Here is a 17,145-nt window from a genome sequence, read left to right as displayed (position 1 = left end):
TCTCTTTTAGCTTCTCAAAATAAAGATATCTTATTTAAGACTGAAACGAATAAGAAGTTTTTATACGCAACATTTGGTGAATCCTTGAAGTTCCTTACCTCAGAGTAATGGAAGTTCAATCCTTGATTGTATTCAAAACAGAGATTGATAGACTTGGTGCAATTAAGGGAAATGAGGACAGACCAGGAAAGATGGTGTAAGTTGGAAGATCAGTCATGATCTTGTTGGGAAGTGGTATTGGCTCAAAGGCAGATTGGTGTTCTCCTTGTATTTCCTACGTTCTGCCGTTTATTTTTCAGAATCCAGATTCATTGTCATGAACAAGTCATGGAATTTGGTGCCTGCAGCAGCATCATGTGCATATCATAACCATCTTCTGACATTACTATATAAAAAATAATGACAAAAGCAGTGCACGAAAAGTAAGGCAGTGTCTTGGGTTCATTGAATATCCAGGAATCTGATGGCAGTGGGGAAGAAGCTGTCCTTGTGCCACTGAGGGCTCATCTTTAGGCTCCTGTATCTTTTCCTTGATGATAGCAGAGTGAAGAGGGCATGGCCTGGGAGGTGAGGGTCTTTGAGGATAAAAGCAGCTTTTTTAAGACACTGTCTCTTGTAGATTTTTGATTATGTTCTGAACATTGACACATGACTTATCTATATTTTTACTATATGTAGCACATATCATTTATCCCCAATTCCATTTCAACATCCTACTAACATTGTTCTATTTTTTCTGATATCATTGCTCTATTTTTTTCTGATATCATTGCCCAATCTTGCTTGATTTTTAAAATTGCAAGTTTCTTTTCCTGATATAATATATCCATTCCTTTCAAAACAATAGTCATCCCACTGCTCTACTTGCTCTACACCCATGACTGTGTGGCTAGGCACAATTCAAATGCCATCTACATATTTTCTGATGAGACTATGGTCATTGGCAGAATCACAGATATCAATGAGAAAGCATGCATGAGTGAGACCAGCTAGTTGAGAGATGTCACAACAACAACATTGCACTCAACACTAGCAAAACTAAGGAACTGATTGTGGATGCCAGGAGGGGAAAATCAGGAGAATGGGAACCAGTTCTCATCGAGGTGTTAACAATAGGAAGTATTAAAAACTTCAAATTCCTGGGGGTCAACATTTCTAAAGATCTGTCCTGGGACCTCCATATCGATGCAATTATGAATAAGGCTAGCTCATGGCTTTATTTCATGAGGAGTATGAGAATATTTGGTACACCACCAAAGACTTGCAAATTTCTACAAGTGAACCATGGAGAGCATTCCAACTGGATGCATCATAGTCGGGTACAGAAGTGCCAAGTTACTTGACAGGAAAAGATTACAGAGAGTTGTGAACTCGGCCAGTGCCATCAAGAGCATCAGTCTCCATTCCATTGAGGACATGTACAAGAGACAGTGTCTTAAGAAGGCAGCCTCTATCCTCATGGACCCTCATCACTCAGCTATGCCCTCTTCACATAGCAAGCATCATTAAGGATGTACAGGAACCTGAAGACGAGCCTGCAGAAGTTAAAAAACAGTGTCTTCCCCTCTGCCATTAGATTTCTGAATGGACAATGAACTACAGACACGTCCTCACTTTCTCTTCTTTTGCACAAATTGATTTATTTTTAAATGTAATGCTACAGGCCTAGAGGACCCCAAAACTCAGCGGCAATAGAAATTCACTAAGATAAATGGTTACTGAAACAAACGTTGCTTTTAATTTTCTTTAAACATAAAAACAGGGTCAAACTTTAACTTATTACTATTAACTTAACCTAACTTAACCCCTTTCTAATTCAAAGTGCACGTGTATGTGTGTCTGTTCAGGAAAGTTCTTTGATTCACAGTCCACTCTCACTTCTCATTCTTCCAAGTTCACTGGTATCAAGTTCTAGTGAAAAGGTAAATGGTCACTGCTCAGGAGGGTTTTAGTTGATTTCAGAGAGAGATTTGTTGCTCGTTGGACTCACACAAACTGATTTCCTCCAATCAGTCAACTCAGTATCTTTCTGAAAAAACTTGCCCCATAGTGGGTTTTTTTAAATGATAACCTCCTCTTCCAGGTCACCACAGAGTTTCTCTTGTTTCCCTTATTTCAGATGAAACACTTTAGCCAGCCATTTCCTCTTGTAAGGACCACAAGGGGTTTCAACAGGCTGAACTCAGAACTCACAAACCATCTTCAAAATGGGATTTTCCACAAGCTGTCAACTTGTCATGTTGCACACTCTCTCTCTCTCTCTCTCTCTCTCTCTCTCTCTCTCTCTCTGAGATCCTATTTGCTCTTTTCTCTCTCAATGCTTGTGGAAAAAAAACTTGAACTCCTTGCAGCACTTCAAACCCAGTCTTTGAAAGATCTTTTCAGCACTTTAGCCTAGACTCCTTCATTTGCACCTACTTTTGAAAATTTCTTTGAAAACAGTCCTATTGTCTTTTCCAAAGCCATTGACACCTGCATGACTGGCTTCAGCCAAGATTTTGCAATCTATCTTTTAAAAAAAATATAATAATATGACCCATAACACTCTCCCCTCCAAAGGAATTTTAACTCAAATTAAAATTCAGTTACAACTAAACTGACTTTATATTCACAGTGCTAACAATACAAAGATTGTCCCAATCTTTCCCTTTCTCCAGACATGTTATAAGAATGTATCCCAACCTTCAGAGTTTATATTTCTTTACATGTTCAATTTTAAGATCTTGACAAACATCTGCTATTACATTGTTCGCATCTTTGATATGATCAATTTGCAGATTATACTCCTGTAATATTAAACTCCAGTTTAACAATTTTCTGTTTTTATTCTTCATTTAATTTCAAAAACACCAGAGGATTGTGGTCAGTAAATGTCACAACTGGTTCATGAGTGGTATCCAGATACACATCAAAATTCTACAGAGCAAGTGTTATAGACAATAGTTCCTTCTCAATAGTGGAATAGTTCCTTTGATGAACATTGAATTTTTTTGAAAAGTAAGCAACTGGATGGTCAATTGCATTTTTTTTGGTAACAAAGCGGCACCTGCTGCCCCCTCACTGGCATCCCCTGGTATGAAAAGGGTTTGTCAAAATCAGGAGATTTTAAAACAGGGTAATGGCTCTTTTCAATCTTCTTCAGCATGATGCAGAACCAAGCCATGAAAGACCTCAACAATGAAGACGCTGTTTACATCCGGTACCGCACGGATGGCAGTCTCTTCAATCTGAGGCGCCTGCAAGCTCACACCAAGACACAAGAGAAACTTGTCCGTGAACTACTCTTTGCAGACGATGCCGCTTTAGTTGCCCATTCAGAGCCAGCTCTTCAGCGCTTGACGTCCTGCTTTGCGGAAACTGCCAAAATGTTTGGCCTGGAAGTCAGCCTGAAGAAAACTGAGGTCCTCCATCAGCCAGCTCCCCACCATGACTACCAGCCCCCCCACATCTCCATTGGGCACACAAAACTCAAAACGGTCAACCAGTTTACCTATCTCGGCTGCACCATTTCATCAGATGCAAGGATCGACAATGAGATAGACAACAGACTCGCCAAGGCAAATAGCGCCTTTGGAAGACTACACAAAAGAGTCTGGAAAAACAACCAACTGAAAAACCTCACAAAGATAAGCGTATACAGAGCCGTTGTCATACCCACACACCTGTTCGGCTCCGAATCATGGGTCCTCTACCGGCATCACCTACGGCTCCTAGAACGCTTCCACCAGCGTTGTCTCCGCTCCATCCTCAACATCCATTGGAGTGCTTTCATCCCTAACGTCGAAGTACTCGAGATGGCAGAGGTCGACAGCATCGAGTCCACGCTGCTGAAGATCCAGCTGCACTGGGTGGGTCACGTCTCCAGAATGGAGGACCATCGCCTTCCCAAGATCGTGTTATATGGCGAGCTCTCCACTGGCCACCGTGACAGAGGTGCACCAAAGAAAAGGTACAAGGACTGCCTAAAGAAATCTCTTGGTGCCTGCCACATTGACCACCGCCAGTGGGCTGATATCGCCTCAAACCGTGCATCTTGGCGCCTCACAGTTTGGCGGGCAGCAACCTCCTTTGAAGAAGACCGCAGAGCCCACCTTACTGACAAAAGGCAAAGGAGGAAAAACCCAACACCCAACCCCAACCAACCAATTTTCCCCTGCAGCCGCTGCAACCGTGTCTGCCTGTCCCGCATCGGACTTGTCAGCCACAAACGAGCCTGCAGCTGACGTGGACATTACCCCCTCCATAAATCTTCGTCCGCGAAGCCAAGCCAAAGAAGAATGGCATAACATCTCCTTTAAATTTTCTAAAGCTCTTTAATGAACTCTTGTTCGCACAAATTTCTCCCCTTTATTCAAAAGATTGGAAGAGCAATATCCTGCCATACCTAAAAACCTTCTCACTGCTTTTTTTCATTGGGGATAGGAAATTCAGAAATTGCATGCACTTTAGCTTGAATAGGTCTAACTTTCCCATGACCAACTACATGTCCTAAGTTTGTCACAGTAGCATGTCCAAATTCACTTTTAGTAGCTAAATTGACAGTTAAGTTTGCTTTGGACAATCTTGCAAACAATTTGTCCAATTCTCTCAAATGTCCTCCCTATGTGTCATTTTTTTTGTGACCAAGTCATTAATATAAGCATCTGTATGTGTTAATCCTTGGATTACCGAATTGATCATCGTTTGAAATGTTGCAGGGGCATTTTTCATGCTGAAAGGTAACACATATTTGTATAAACCAGATGGTGTCACAAAAGCAGAAATAATCCTTCCTCTGTCTGTTAGAGGCACACACCAGTAACCCTTCAACAAATCCACTTTATAAGAAATTTAGCTTTCCCAATTTTATCAATATAATCATCAATTTTGGGAATAGGATAAGCATCTATTTTAGTTACTTAATTAACCTTCCTGTAATCTGTACAGAACCTAACAGTTCCATCTGGTTTAGGTAGAGAACACAAAGGGAGAACTATGTTCGAAGGACTAATAATATCATTTTTCAACATATTTTCCACCTCCTGATCCATGATTTTATTCTTCTGAATGTTTATTCAATATAGGTATTTTTTTATGGGACTTGCTTCTTCTATATCCACAACTTGACAAGTCACTGATCTCCTTTTTGACACATCATGAAACAAGTTTACATATTTCAAAAGTAGCTGCTTTAACTGCTTCTGTTCAGGTGATTTAAGATGGCCTAACTTTTCCTTCAGATTTTCCAAAATTGCTGAGGCATGGTTACCCTCACAAAATCATGTTTTCATAGTTTTATAATCTATAACTTAAGCAAACCTGTCAACAATGAACACCTCTGATACAACCTGTTCACCACTACCTTTATCCTCACAATAAGGTTTCAACATATTTATGTGCCAAACCTGAGTTTTATTCCTATGATCTGGAGTGTTTATCACATAATTAACATCATTCAGTTTTGATTTCACTTCATATAGTCCAGAAAATTTCAGTCTCAATGGATTGTCATGTGTTGGGAACAAAATTAACACTTTACTTCCTGTCTTAAAATTCCTCACTTGAGCTTTCCTGTCAAATAAACGTTTCATTTTACCCTGAGCCATTTTTAAATTCCTTTGAGCCAAAGTTCACACTTTTTGTAACCAATCTTTAAATTTAGAAACATAATCCAGCAATTCCAACTGTACATCCTCATTGACTCATTGTTCTTTTAACAACATTAAAGGTCCTCTAATCTGATGTCCAAACACAATTTCAAAAGGGCTGGAACCTAATGAATCCTGCACAGTCTCTCTTGCTGCAAATAACAGTAAATGAATACCTTTGTCCCAATCTTTCCCTTTCTCCAGACAATAAATCCTCATCATATTTTTAAGATTAGAATGAAATCTTTCCAAAGCTCCCTGAGTTTCAGGTGAAGTGATTTGTTTAATTCCCAACTCATAAATCAACTACTGAAACAACCCAGACATGAAGTTAGTTCCTTGATCACTGTGGATCTCTTTAGGCAATCCAAAAACTGAAAATATTTTCCAAAGCCTTTACCATTCTTTTTGCTTTAATATTCCTCACTGGTATAGCTTCTGGAAATCTGGATGGCATACACATCATTGTTAACAAGAACTGATTCCTAGCTTTTGTTTTAGGCAGGGGACCCACATAATCCACAATAACCCTTGTGAAAGGTTCCCCAACAACAGGAATAGATTGCAATGGAGCTACTGGTGGTCCCTGGTTAGGTTTCCCCACAACCTGGCATAGGTGATATGTCTGGCATCAATTTAAAACATCCTTCCTCAAACCAGGCCAGTAAAATGGTTTCAAAATTTTATTCATGGTTTTCTTTACACCAAGATGCCCACCCAAAGGTGTACTATGGGCCATATTTTAAATTTCATTCCGGTAAAGTCTAGGAATGACCACCTGATGAATCACAGCCCAATCTTCATTTGCAGGAACACCAAGAGGTCTCCATTTACTCATTAACAATTCACCCTTCAAGTAATATCCACAGGCATTTCCTTAATCCCTTCATCAGTAACAGCTTTGTCCCTTAAGTCAACAAGATCAGCATCTGTCTTTTGCTGCTCAGTTAACTCTTTCCTTGACAAAGAGAAATCCTGAGTCTCACATTTAACCTGTTCCTTCTGGACTATTTCAGCAGTACTGGGCAAGTCTGCATCAACTGGATCTTCCCCTGCTTTCATCATTTTTTTTAGATAAGACATTTTTACAGCACATGCAGGATATAGCTCACAATCTTCTTCCACCTCCTCCTTACTAGGCTTATTTATTAATCTCAAAACTGACCCAACTTTATCCTCTCCCAAATCATTCCCTAATAAGAATGAGACTTCTTGCATGGGTAACTTTGAAATAACTCCTACTACAACGGGTCCTTTAATTCTGATTTCAACACCATTTTGTGCTGAGTTATCACCTCCAACATCTCTAATCCAAGTCGTCTCTCCTGTGTCCATCTTTTGATCAAGAGTTAAAACATTTTCCAACTCAGTGACTTGGCTGCCCCAGTATCTCTAAGAATCTTAACTGGAACCTGTGATTTTCCATCCTTTACTAAAACCAAGCACTCTGACAGAAAAGGTTTGAATGCATCCGTAACGTCCTTACCAGGAATAGAACATCTTTTCTCATTAAATTCAATTGTCTGAATACATGCTTTTAATAATACTTCCTTTTCTCATCTCTTTTCAACAGTAAACAATTCATAATAACATGACCAGGTTTCTTACAAAAATTACGTACATATCCAGAATGTCTGACCTTTCCCACCTTCATCTTTTTTTCCTTAATATTCTCACCAGACTTAATTTTATGTTTACTTGTCTGCTCCACATTAACCTTCTGAACAGACTTACTCTTGTGACATTTATTTTTATGAATCAGGGCATATTGATCTGCTAACCTTGCCGTTTGCTGCCATGTCCCTATGCCTTTCTCATCCAGGTATATATTTAATCTCATTTGGAACACACCTTTTAATTTTCTCTATTAATATCAATAATCTTAATCTGTCAAAATCATTATTTATTCCTTTTGACGTGCACGAATGGTCAAAACATACAGATTTTCCCAGAGCAAAATCTATATAAGATTGGTTCCACGTTTTCACCAAACTCCTAAATTTTTGTCTAAATACTTCCCGGAACCAACTCATAAGCTTTCATTACTACTTGTTTAACAGTATCATAATTTGCCACTTGCTCTGTAGTCAAACTAGTGTATGCAATTTGCGCTTTTCCCTTCAATACACTTTGGAGCATAAGAGGCCATTTTTCTCTCGGCCATCTTGAGCTCTCAGCAACTTTTTCGAAAAGCTGAAAATATGTGTCTATATCTCCCTCATCAAAAGGAGGAACTAGATTTACCTCTCTACTAGCCAAAAACCTCTCCCCAGGAGTTACAGCCTCAATTCTCTTACCTCAATCCATCTCATTTTTTTAACTTCTCTAATTGAAACTGTCTCTCTTCAATTTTTTTCGGTCGTATTTTCTTCGTCTTTCATCCTCCTCCCTCCATTTTTCAGCTACCTCTAACTCATATTTTTGTCTCTTCAATTCAAACTCCCATTTCTCTCTTTCTTCTTCCACCCTCAATTTCTCCAATTCCAATTGCAATTCAACAGATCTATCCTATGGAAAATTGTCAAAGTTTTTATCAACAGATTTTCCCTCACCTATATAATATTTCACTATAATCCTCTGTATTTGTATTTTCCTTATCCAATGCTTGACTTCAGCCTGCTTTAATTCCTTAGCATTGACCATCAGTTCCTCTTTTCCTCTTCAGATGCGCTGGTTATGGGTGTAACAAAATTGGACTTACATCCATTGCTGCTGTTTTTCACACGCACAAGCTTTAAATTAGCTTGAAAAGTCAATTAAATAATAAATCGGAAAAACTCCAAAAGTGTGAGATCCCAAAACTCCAAATGTTTCCATCTGAAAAGGATGAGACTCCAAATTGTTATGGGCCCAGAGGACCCCAAAACCCAGCAGCAATAGAAATTCACCAAGTCAAATGGTTACTTAAAGAAAAGTTGCTTTTAATTTTCTTTAAACATAAAAACATGATCAACTTATTATTATTAACTTAACTGCCTTCTAATTCTAAATGCCTGTGTATGTAATGTGTAAATGTTCAGAATAGTTCTTTGAACAGTGTAATTTCACTTCTCATTCTTCCAAGTTTAATGGTTGCAGGCAATTCTTATACTGTGCACAGAATTTAACATTTATGAATTTTCAGCAGGCTCTAGTGAAAAGGTAAATGGTTACTGTTGAGGAGGGTTCCAGTTCTTTTTTTTTTATAATTTTTTTTATTTTTCACACCATAAATCACATTAGCCATGATATACACTATTTCTTTTTCACACATATACAGTGACTTTTTCTCCCCCCCCCTTTCCTCCCAAACCACCCCCCCACCCCCCCCTCTCATCCATTTTAGGTATACAATCTAGGTTGCATTAAGCCAGTCAGACAATGTTGTCATTCAACAAAATTACACCAGAAATTCTACTGAGTCCATTCTTTTCTTTCCTTCTCCTTCCATCAACTTAGGTACTGTTTGTCCCCGGTAGGTTTTCGCTATTGTATTTAATGTAAGGCTCCTATACTTGTTCGAATATTTCAATCTTATTTCTTAACCAATATGTTATTTTTTTTAATGGAATACATTTATTCATTTAAATTTGGTAGTTTCTTCCTTTTAATTTGGTTATGTATTCCATTAATATTTAAAGACATATAGTTCAGCGTAGCCCTTTTATATTTTGTTTATCTTCTCTTTCCGTTTTTCCATCATTACCTTTCCTCCTTTTCCATTTCTGTTTTCTTATTTTCAACTCTTTATAAGACAACATTCCTACAACATCTAACATTTTCCTTATTCTCCTATTTCTATCTTATTTATCCCCAATCTCCCCTTCCCCTCCTGAGTTGTCCTTTATCCCTTGTCGGACAACCACATCTCCCCTCTCCATTTGGATTTGCGAATCCACTCGCAAGCGTCAACTGATTTTGCAGTGACCGCTATTTCCCCCCACCCCGCCTCCCCCAGAAAAGATTTCACTTTTCATATGTCACAAAGGTCACTCTTTTAATTCCCTCCTTATTCTCTCTATTCCATTACCTTCCCTTATTAATTCTTGTCTATACTATCTATATTTTCCTCTAAGTACAGATACATTCATGTATGCTCATTGTCTCTATTCACTCTTATACCTCTTTACCCGCATACATATCAATCGTGATCATTTTTACTCTCATTACCCGTCTTCATCCCTCAGTCTATTTTTGTCTTTACCCACATACATATCAATCGTGATCATTTTAACTCTCATTACCCGTCTTCCTCCCTCAGTCTATTTTTGTAATTGTTCTGCAAATTTTCGTGCTTCTTCTGGATCCGAGAATATTCTGTTTTGTTGTCCTGGAATAAATATTTTCAATACCGCTGGATGCTTTAGTATAAATTTATACCCTTTCTTCCATAAAATCGCCTTTGCTGTATTGAACTCTTTTCTCTTCTTTAGGAGTTCAAAACTTATATCTGGGTAAATGAAGATTTTTTGCCCTTTATACTCCAGTGGTTTGTTGCCCTCTCTTACTTTTTCCATTGTCTTCTCCAGTACCTTTTCTCTTGTAGTATATCTTAGGAATTTTACGACAATAGATCTTGGTTTTTGTTGTGGTTGTGGTTTAGAGGCCAATACTCTATGTGCCCTTTCTATTTCCATTTCATGCTGTAGTTCTGGACATCCTAGGGTCTTAGGGATCCACTCTTTTATAAACTCCCTCATATTCTTGCCTTCTTCATCTTCCTTAAGGCCCACTATCTTTATGTTATTTCTTCTGTTATGGTTTTCCATTGTATCTATTTTTTGAGCTAGTAGTTCTTGTGTCTCTTTAGTTTTTTTATTAGATTTCTCCAATTTCTTTTTTAAGTCTTCTACCTCCATTTCTGCTGCTACTGCCCGCTCTTCCATCTTGTCCATTTTTTTTCCCATTTCTGTTAAGGTCATCTCCATTTTATTTATTTTCTCTTCTGTGTTGTTTATTCTTTTTCTTAAATCCTTAAATTCCTGTGTTTGCCATTCTTTAAATGACTCCATGTATCCTTTAATAAGAGCAAGTATATCCTTTACCTTGCCTATCTTTTCTTCTTCTATCTCACCATACTCTTCCTCTTCTTCTTCCTCTGGGTTGACCATCTGTTGTTTCTTTGTTGCCCTTTCCTCCTCTTCTTTCTTGTTTCTATTGTCTTCTGTGGTCTCTTCTTGCTGCAGGTGTTCTGCAGCTGTCGTTGCCGGCTGTGGAGATCGACTCCCCAGCTGGTCCCCCCTCCCGTCGGTGTGTTTTTTTTCATTCGCATCGCGCATGCGCGGTTGCGCACTTTTACTCGGCTCAGCGAGCCATTTTTGTAGTCCATTATTTACCGACCTGAGGGAGCGGGTTTCTCTCTCCGCAGCGGGCCTCTTCGGACAGGTAAGGCCTTCACCTTTTTCCTCCTTTGTCTTCTCTTCCTCTCTTCTTGCCGTTGCTTTCGATTTTTCTTTTTTTGTCGCCATCTTCTTTCCACCTTTATACTCACTTTTCTGTAACTTTTATTTCTGTGCCTTTGTGTTTTCTCTTGTTTTTCCCGGCTTTTCTGGAGAGGGCTGGAGTTCACCGTCCGGCCACTACTCCATCACGTGACTCCTCCCGAGGAGGGTTCCAGTTCTTTGCACGCACGCACGCACGCACGCACGCACGCACGCACGCACGCACGCACGCACGCACGCACGCACGCACACACACACCTAGTCTCTCTCACACACACACACACACACACACCTAGTCACACCTAGTCCCATTGTGGTTTGCAAAGCTATTGGTGCCTGCATGACTGGCTTCAGCAAAGCTCTTGCATTTTAAATGAGATGTGAAGTTTTACTCTGTGGTGACCAACACTGAACCTCCCACAATCTATCTCTTTTAAAAACATATTTATATATAATATAAAATAACCCGTAACAGTAATTTATAGCAACATTTCCATCTGTTATGCTAGAGCAAGACAATGAATTTAGTTACATATTTATGACAATGAATTCTGATTCTGATTCATCACAATCTCAGAGCTTCTCTGATCTGGAGAACTATCAATCCTGCTTTTAATCCCTTCTTTCACCCCTTCACCACGAGTATTTTAATATATTGCCATTTCCCCAATCTGATACCACCATTGCCACAACGATAAGATTGAAATTTTCAATGAAGATTCACAGGTCAAGTCAATGTTAAAGAAAAACTTTTCAAAAGTTTTTGAATTTTCAAGTCAAAGTCTAAAAATATTGAACTGGTGAATGCCTCTATCCAATTCAATCTCTATTAATAGGAAATAATGTTGAATGTGCCTGGAGTACTTTTGCAATTTTTATTCATTAATATAATATAGTTATTCATTTTCCCCACAAGCAAAAATAGTTAACAGTTCTCTTTCCAATGATTCATTTTTATCTTATTCAAAATTTGATTTTGCTATTTTTTTAATGATCAGTGCTACTGTGTAGTTTTTCTTGTGGTGATGTTAGAAATATAATTTTACAGGAGGCAGTCATTTAGTTTGTTGCACTGTGTAAGGCTGTTTAGTTGATCCGATTTCCCTGTATTTTTTCACATGCTGGTAATTCTCTCACAATCAAGTATGTATCCAATTGTTTGTTGAAATCTGGTATTGAATCTGCTTTCACTGTCTTTCCATGTTGTGCATGTGGGATTGGAGAACATTGTGTTTTTTAAATTAAAAAAAAAGCTCTTCATCTGTAGATTTTTTTTGCCTCAAGTCTTTGACCTTCAGTTACAATTCTTTTACCAGTTAAAACTTTCTCCTTATTGGCCATCAATCCCCTCATGATTTTGAATGCTTCTATTACCTCAGCCTCATAACCGTTTCTGCTCTGAGCAGAACAATTCCAGCTTCTCTAGTTACTGCCAAGTAAATGAAATCCCTCATCGGGACAATCATTGCAGTAAATCTCCCCAGTTTCCTGTCTAAAGCTTCTCTATCCACCCTCAAATTAAATAGGTAATAATATGTTAATGATGGTTTGTGTTATTATTGGGACTATGCTGCAGGGATGTGGTATCCATTGCAGCTAGTTAGCAGAAAAGGTGGTGAAAAGGCATAGAGCCACAAAATGTAAAACAAAAAGCAGTCAAAAGAATGGATAATACAAACAAATCGATAGACAGCTGATTTGATTCTTACATATAAACACAGAGTTGGAACATGTCTAGAGAATCACACACAATTAATACAATTGTTTGGAAATATATTGGGATCCTTATTTAAAGATTCTCTCGGAAAACATCTAAAAGCCGAAAGTGTAAATGCTCTGGAAGAAAGAAAGTCATGTACAATTTTTTAAAAATGTAACCTAATGTTAAAAATATTATTGATGTAAGATATTTGACTTTCTTAAAAATATTCAATATGTTATTGCATGGACTAAGGCCAGCTTATACAGTCAGTTTACTAGCAGGAGCCACCCACGGAATAGGGAACAGTGGGAACTAAAGACAGGAACTTAAGGAAGCAGCTGATGGCAAGTGGTATCCCAGGAAGAATGATATTGAGAAAATTTATGTTTGTCAATTATGGTATATAAAAAGTTTGGGTTGAAGATATTGGTTTAAGTTCAATCTTAAATTTTCTTTGACAACAAATTGGGGAGTACAGATGATGGGTCTGACAAAATACAGGGACATAGGAACAGGAGGACAGTTATTTAGACTTTTGAATCTGTTCTGCATTAGAAAAAAGCCATTTCTATTCTCAAGGTCTACCTTCACATATCAGTTTTGGTTAATAAATATTAAAACGGACAATTATCTAAGTATTTATTGTTTTTTTTTGTCTAAGAGATTCAGTGCCAGACTTATCAATGTATACCACAAGGTGTAGGAATAATTTATCTTTTTCCACCACATTGATGCAAAATGGCATCCATCATCCCAGTACCCAAGAAGCTGCCTCAACGATTACTCTCAAATAGCACTACCATCTACTGTGATGAAATATTTTGAGAGTCTGGTCATGGTCAGAATGAACACATACGTTAGAAAAGATCTGGACCCACTGCAATTCTCCAATCACCACAATCGCTCCACAGCAGGTGCAATATTGTTGGCTCTACATTCAGCTCTGGATCACCTCAAAAACAGCAATTCGTACATACGGCTTCTCTTCATCAACTACAGCTTGGCCTTCAATACCATTATTTCTTCAATGCTGGCCAAGAATCCACAAATTCTAGGCCTCTGTACCCCACTCTGCAACTGCATCCTTGACTTTCTCATTGGAAGACCACTATCAGTATGAATTGGAAACACCGTCTCCTCCTCACTGATTATCAACACATGCATACCCCAACGATGCATGCTTAGCCCACAGCTCTACTCATGATACTCCCATGACTGTGTGTCCAGGCACAATTTCAATGCCGTCTACGTTTGCCGATGACACCATAGTCGTCAACAGAATCACAAATGGCAATGAGGAAGCGTACAGGAGGGAGATAGATCAACTCATTGAATGGTGTAATGACAACAACCGTGCGCTCAATGTTAGCAAAACCAAGGATTGTGGACTTCAGGAGGAAGTCACGGGAACAAGACCCAGTCCTCATCGAGGGCTCAGTAGTGGAGAGGGTCAAGAACTTCAAATTGCTGGGGATCAAGATCTCCAAGGATCTGTCCTGGAACCTCCACGTTGATGCAATCAGAAAGAAGGCTCGCCAGTGACTATACCTTGTGAGGTGACTGAGGAGATTCGGTTTGTCATCAAAGACTACCATAAACTTCTACAGGTGTACTGTGGATAGCATTCTGGCTTGTTGCATCACTGTCTGGGATGGAGGCGCCAACTCTCAGGAAAAGAATAAACTCCAGGGAGTTCTTAACTCGGCCTGCGACATCACAGGTACCAGACTGAACTCCATTGAGGATATCTGCATGAGGCAGTGTCTTAAAGAAAGCCCGCAACTGTCCTCAAGACCCCCACTACACAGGCTATGCCCTCTTCACTCTGCTACCATTGGGAAAAGGTACAGGAGCCTAAAGATGAGTACTTAGCAGCACAAGGACAGCTTCTTCCCTGCTGCCATCAGATTCCTAAATAATCAATGAACTAAAAACACTGCCTTACATTTTGTGCACTATTTTTTTTATATAGTAACTGTTGTGAGATGGTTCTAATATGAATGTTTGCTCTATAATTCTGCTGCAAACACTGAATTTCATGACTTGTTCATGATAATGCATTCTGATTCTGTTTTCTTCAATCTCTTTAAAACCTCGAAAAACTCAAGTTCACTATTACCTGTTGATTTTCTTAGATATTAAGGAAATCATGGGACATTAAATCACTTTATGACAATGGCATTAAGGTAAAAGGATCAACGATGATCTTATTGAATATCAGTATATATACAAAGGGCTGATTGATCTATATCTGCCTCTATTTCATGTGTGATTAAATTCAAGAGAATCCAAAATATTTGTGAAGTCTCTCCTCAAGAATAAATCCTTGGGACTTGCAGTATTATTCTTGTTCCTAATTTGTGGGATTAACCCGGGATTTGAATACTTCCAGCATGATATCCACTCCCGGGCACTCTAAGATCTTGATTCAAAGATCAATGCAGTTAGTCAGTTAGATTATTTTTATATATTCCCTGTCCATATGATTTTAAATGTTTTTGTGCATAGACATATAAATGTCTTTGAATGACTACTGCTTTGCATTTTCCATTGTTTAAGAAGCATATTGCACTATGTTATTTAGGATTAAATGGATGCCATTTAATATTATTTAAAGAAGATAGTATGTACAGTATTTTAGCATGAAGAATAAAAACAAGTTAGAACAATGGGAGTATATGAGGCAAATGTGTACACATTGTCAAGAATCTGTAGCTATCAAAAATAAATAAAACACCTGGATTTATTTACACTGGGATTTGGAAAGTACATTGAAGTTATGTACTTCCTGGTTTAGACCACATGGAGCACAATAGACAGTTCTGAATTCTGTTATGAAAATATTGAATAAATATCAGAGGAATTTTTTTTGTCAGAATTGCAATGTAACTGAGAAGTTGTACCAAACAGGAAATATTGAAAAGTGCTTCTTGATGAAGGGATCATGAAAGAATTTGAAAAGGTATAGTGAGAGTAGGTTTTTCCACTTCCAATTGAGGCCAGAATTGGACATATGCACAAGACTCATCAATCAGATCAAGAGTTGTTTTCACAAATATTATAAGGAAGAGTTATGACACATTTGTTAAAATTTGGAAACTTTATTTGAATTATATTAGCACCGTTTGTTTAAATCCCCCTACTTGCAAAAATGACTGTGTATGTGTGTGTATGTGTGCTTTTAATGAAGAAAAGTAGGTAATTGATTCTGTATTAATAAGTTTATTGATTTCTTAATCGATTGTATAGGAGAGAGATAGAGAGAGAAGTAAGGGGATGGAATTAACACGGACTCTATGCATTGATGTGTGTGTGCGCGCATATATGTATATTTATATATAAAAAATTTATTGTTTGTTGAGTCTATAAAAATAAAAAATAAAAATATTCCAAAAAATAGAGTTGCTTAACATGCTGAGTGGTCAGAATGTGGAACTCACCCTACCATGGGGTGGTAAATTGCACAAAACCACACAAGAAGAGAAAGAAATAGAAGGATTTATTGTAATTTGATGAAAATGGTGGAAGAAGCTCATGTAGAGCTTTAACACAAGCTACTGGGCAGAAAGTCCTAATTCTCTGCCATTTAAAAAAATGCAATGTGACATATCTACATATTATTTGTAGCTGCTTTTAGGTGCTTTGAAATATGTTGAGAAACAGATATAATAGGTAATAGGTCAATTAAACTTTAGAGAAACAAAATAAAGTGTTTTATTTCAAATTTCAATGATAGATTTTGAGCAAGTACAGATTTTTTTGCTCTCTTGACTCTACTAAATCCTTAAGGGTTTGCTAAATTTACCTGTCCAAAGTGCAGTCTGGAATTGCAATTTAAAAAAAAGAAATAAGAAACCTCCAGCAGGAAAAGAGCAGGCCAGTCGATGTGACATTTTGAACAATGTGAATAATTCAATTCTTATGCACAATGTCAGATGATGTGCATTGCTGTTTGTTGAGAACAAATGACTATGTTTAACATTCTCTCTTGAGAGAGCCTTGGATTCTCCATGTGTAGGAAATCTGCTTCTCTCATTGTAAGATGATCTGTTTGTGGATTTTCTTAAGACTATTGTGAAATATTTAAAAAGTTTTCAGTGAAAAGCTGATGGATTCTTAGAGCACTTATTGGAAAAGGGTTGGACAATATCTTGAATGTTTTAATTTTTTTTATACATGGAAGAAGTTCAATTCCAAGTTAAAAGATCATGACATCACATATAACCCTGAAATTCTTTTTTCCTGTGGTCCAGGCAGAATTTCTACTTATTAGTAACTGTAAACCATACTCATGAAAAAAATACACAAAAGAAAGAAATATAAACAAAGAAAGAGATGTATATAAACTGACTACAATTCATAAAGAAAATCATTAATAAATAATGTGAAAAGTAAG

At 37.8% G+C, this 17,145-nt stretch overlaps 1 protein-coding gene across 9 annotated transcripts in view; it reads left to right on the top strand.

The window, feature by feature from the left end:
• tmem135 (transmembrane protein 135) overlaps positions 1–17,145 on the top strand; it is a 382,777-nt gene that overhangs the window by 281,904 nt on the left and 83,728 nt on the right. The gene's annotated exons all lie outside the window — the stretch shown is intronic.

Source organism: Narcine bancroftii, chromosome 7 (genome assembly GCF_036971445.1).
Source record: "Narcine bancroftii isolate sNarBan1 chromosome 7, sNarBan1.hap1, whole genome shotgun sequence".
In the NCBI taxonomy this organism is placed as follows: Eukaryota; Metazoa; Chordata; class Chondrichthyes; order Torpediniformes; family Narcinidae; genus Narcine; species Narcine bancroftii.
Note: the sequence above shows the minus strand (reverse complement) of the source record. Positions and strands in the feature narration are given on the sequence as shown.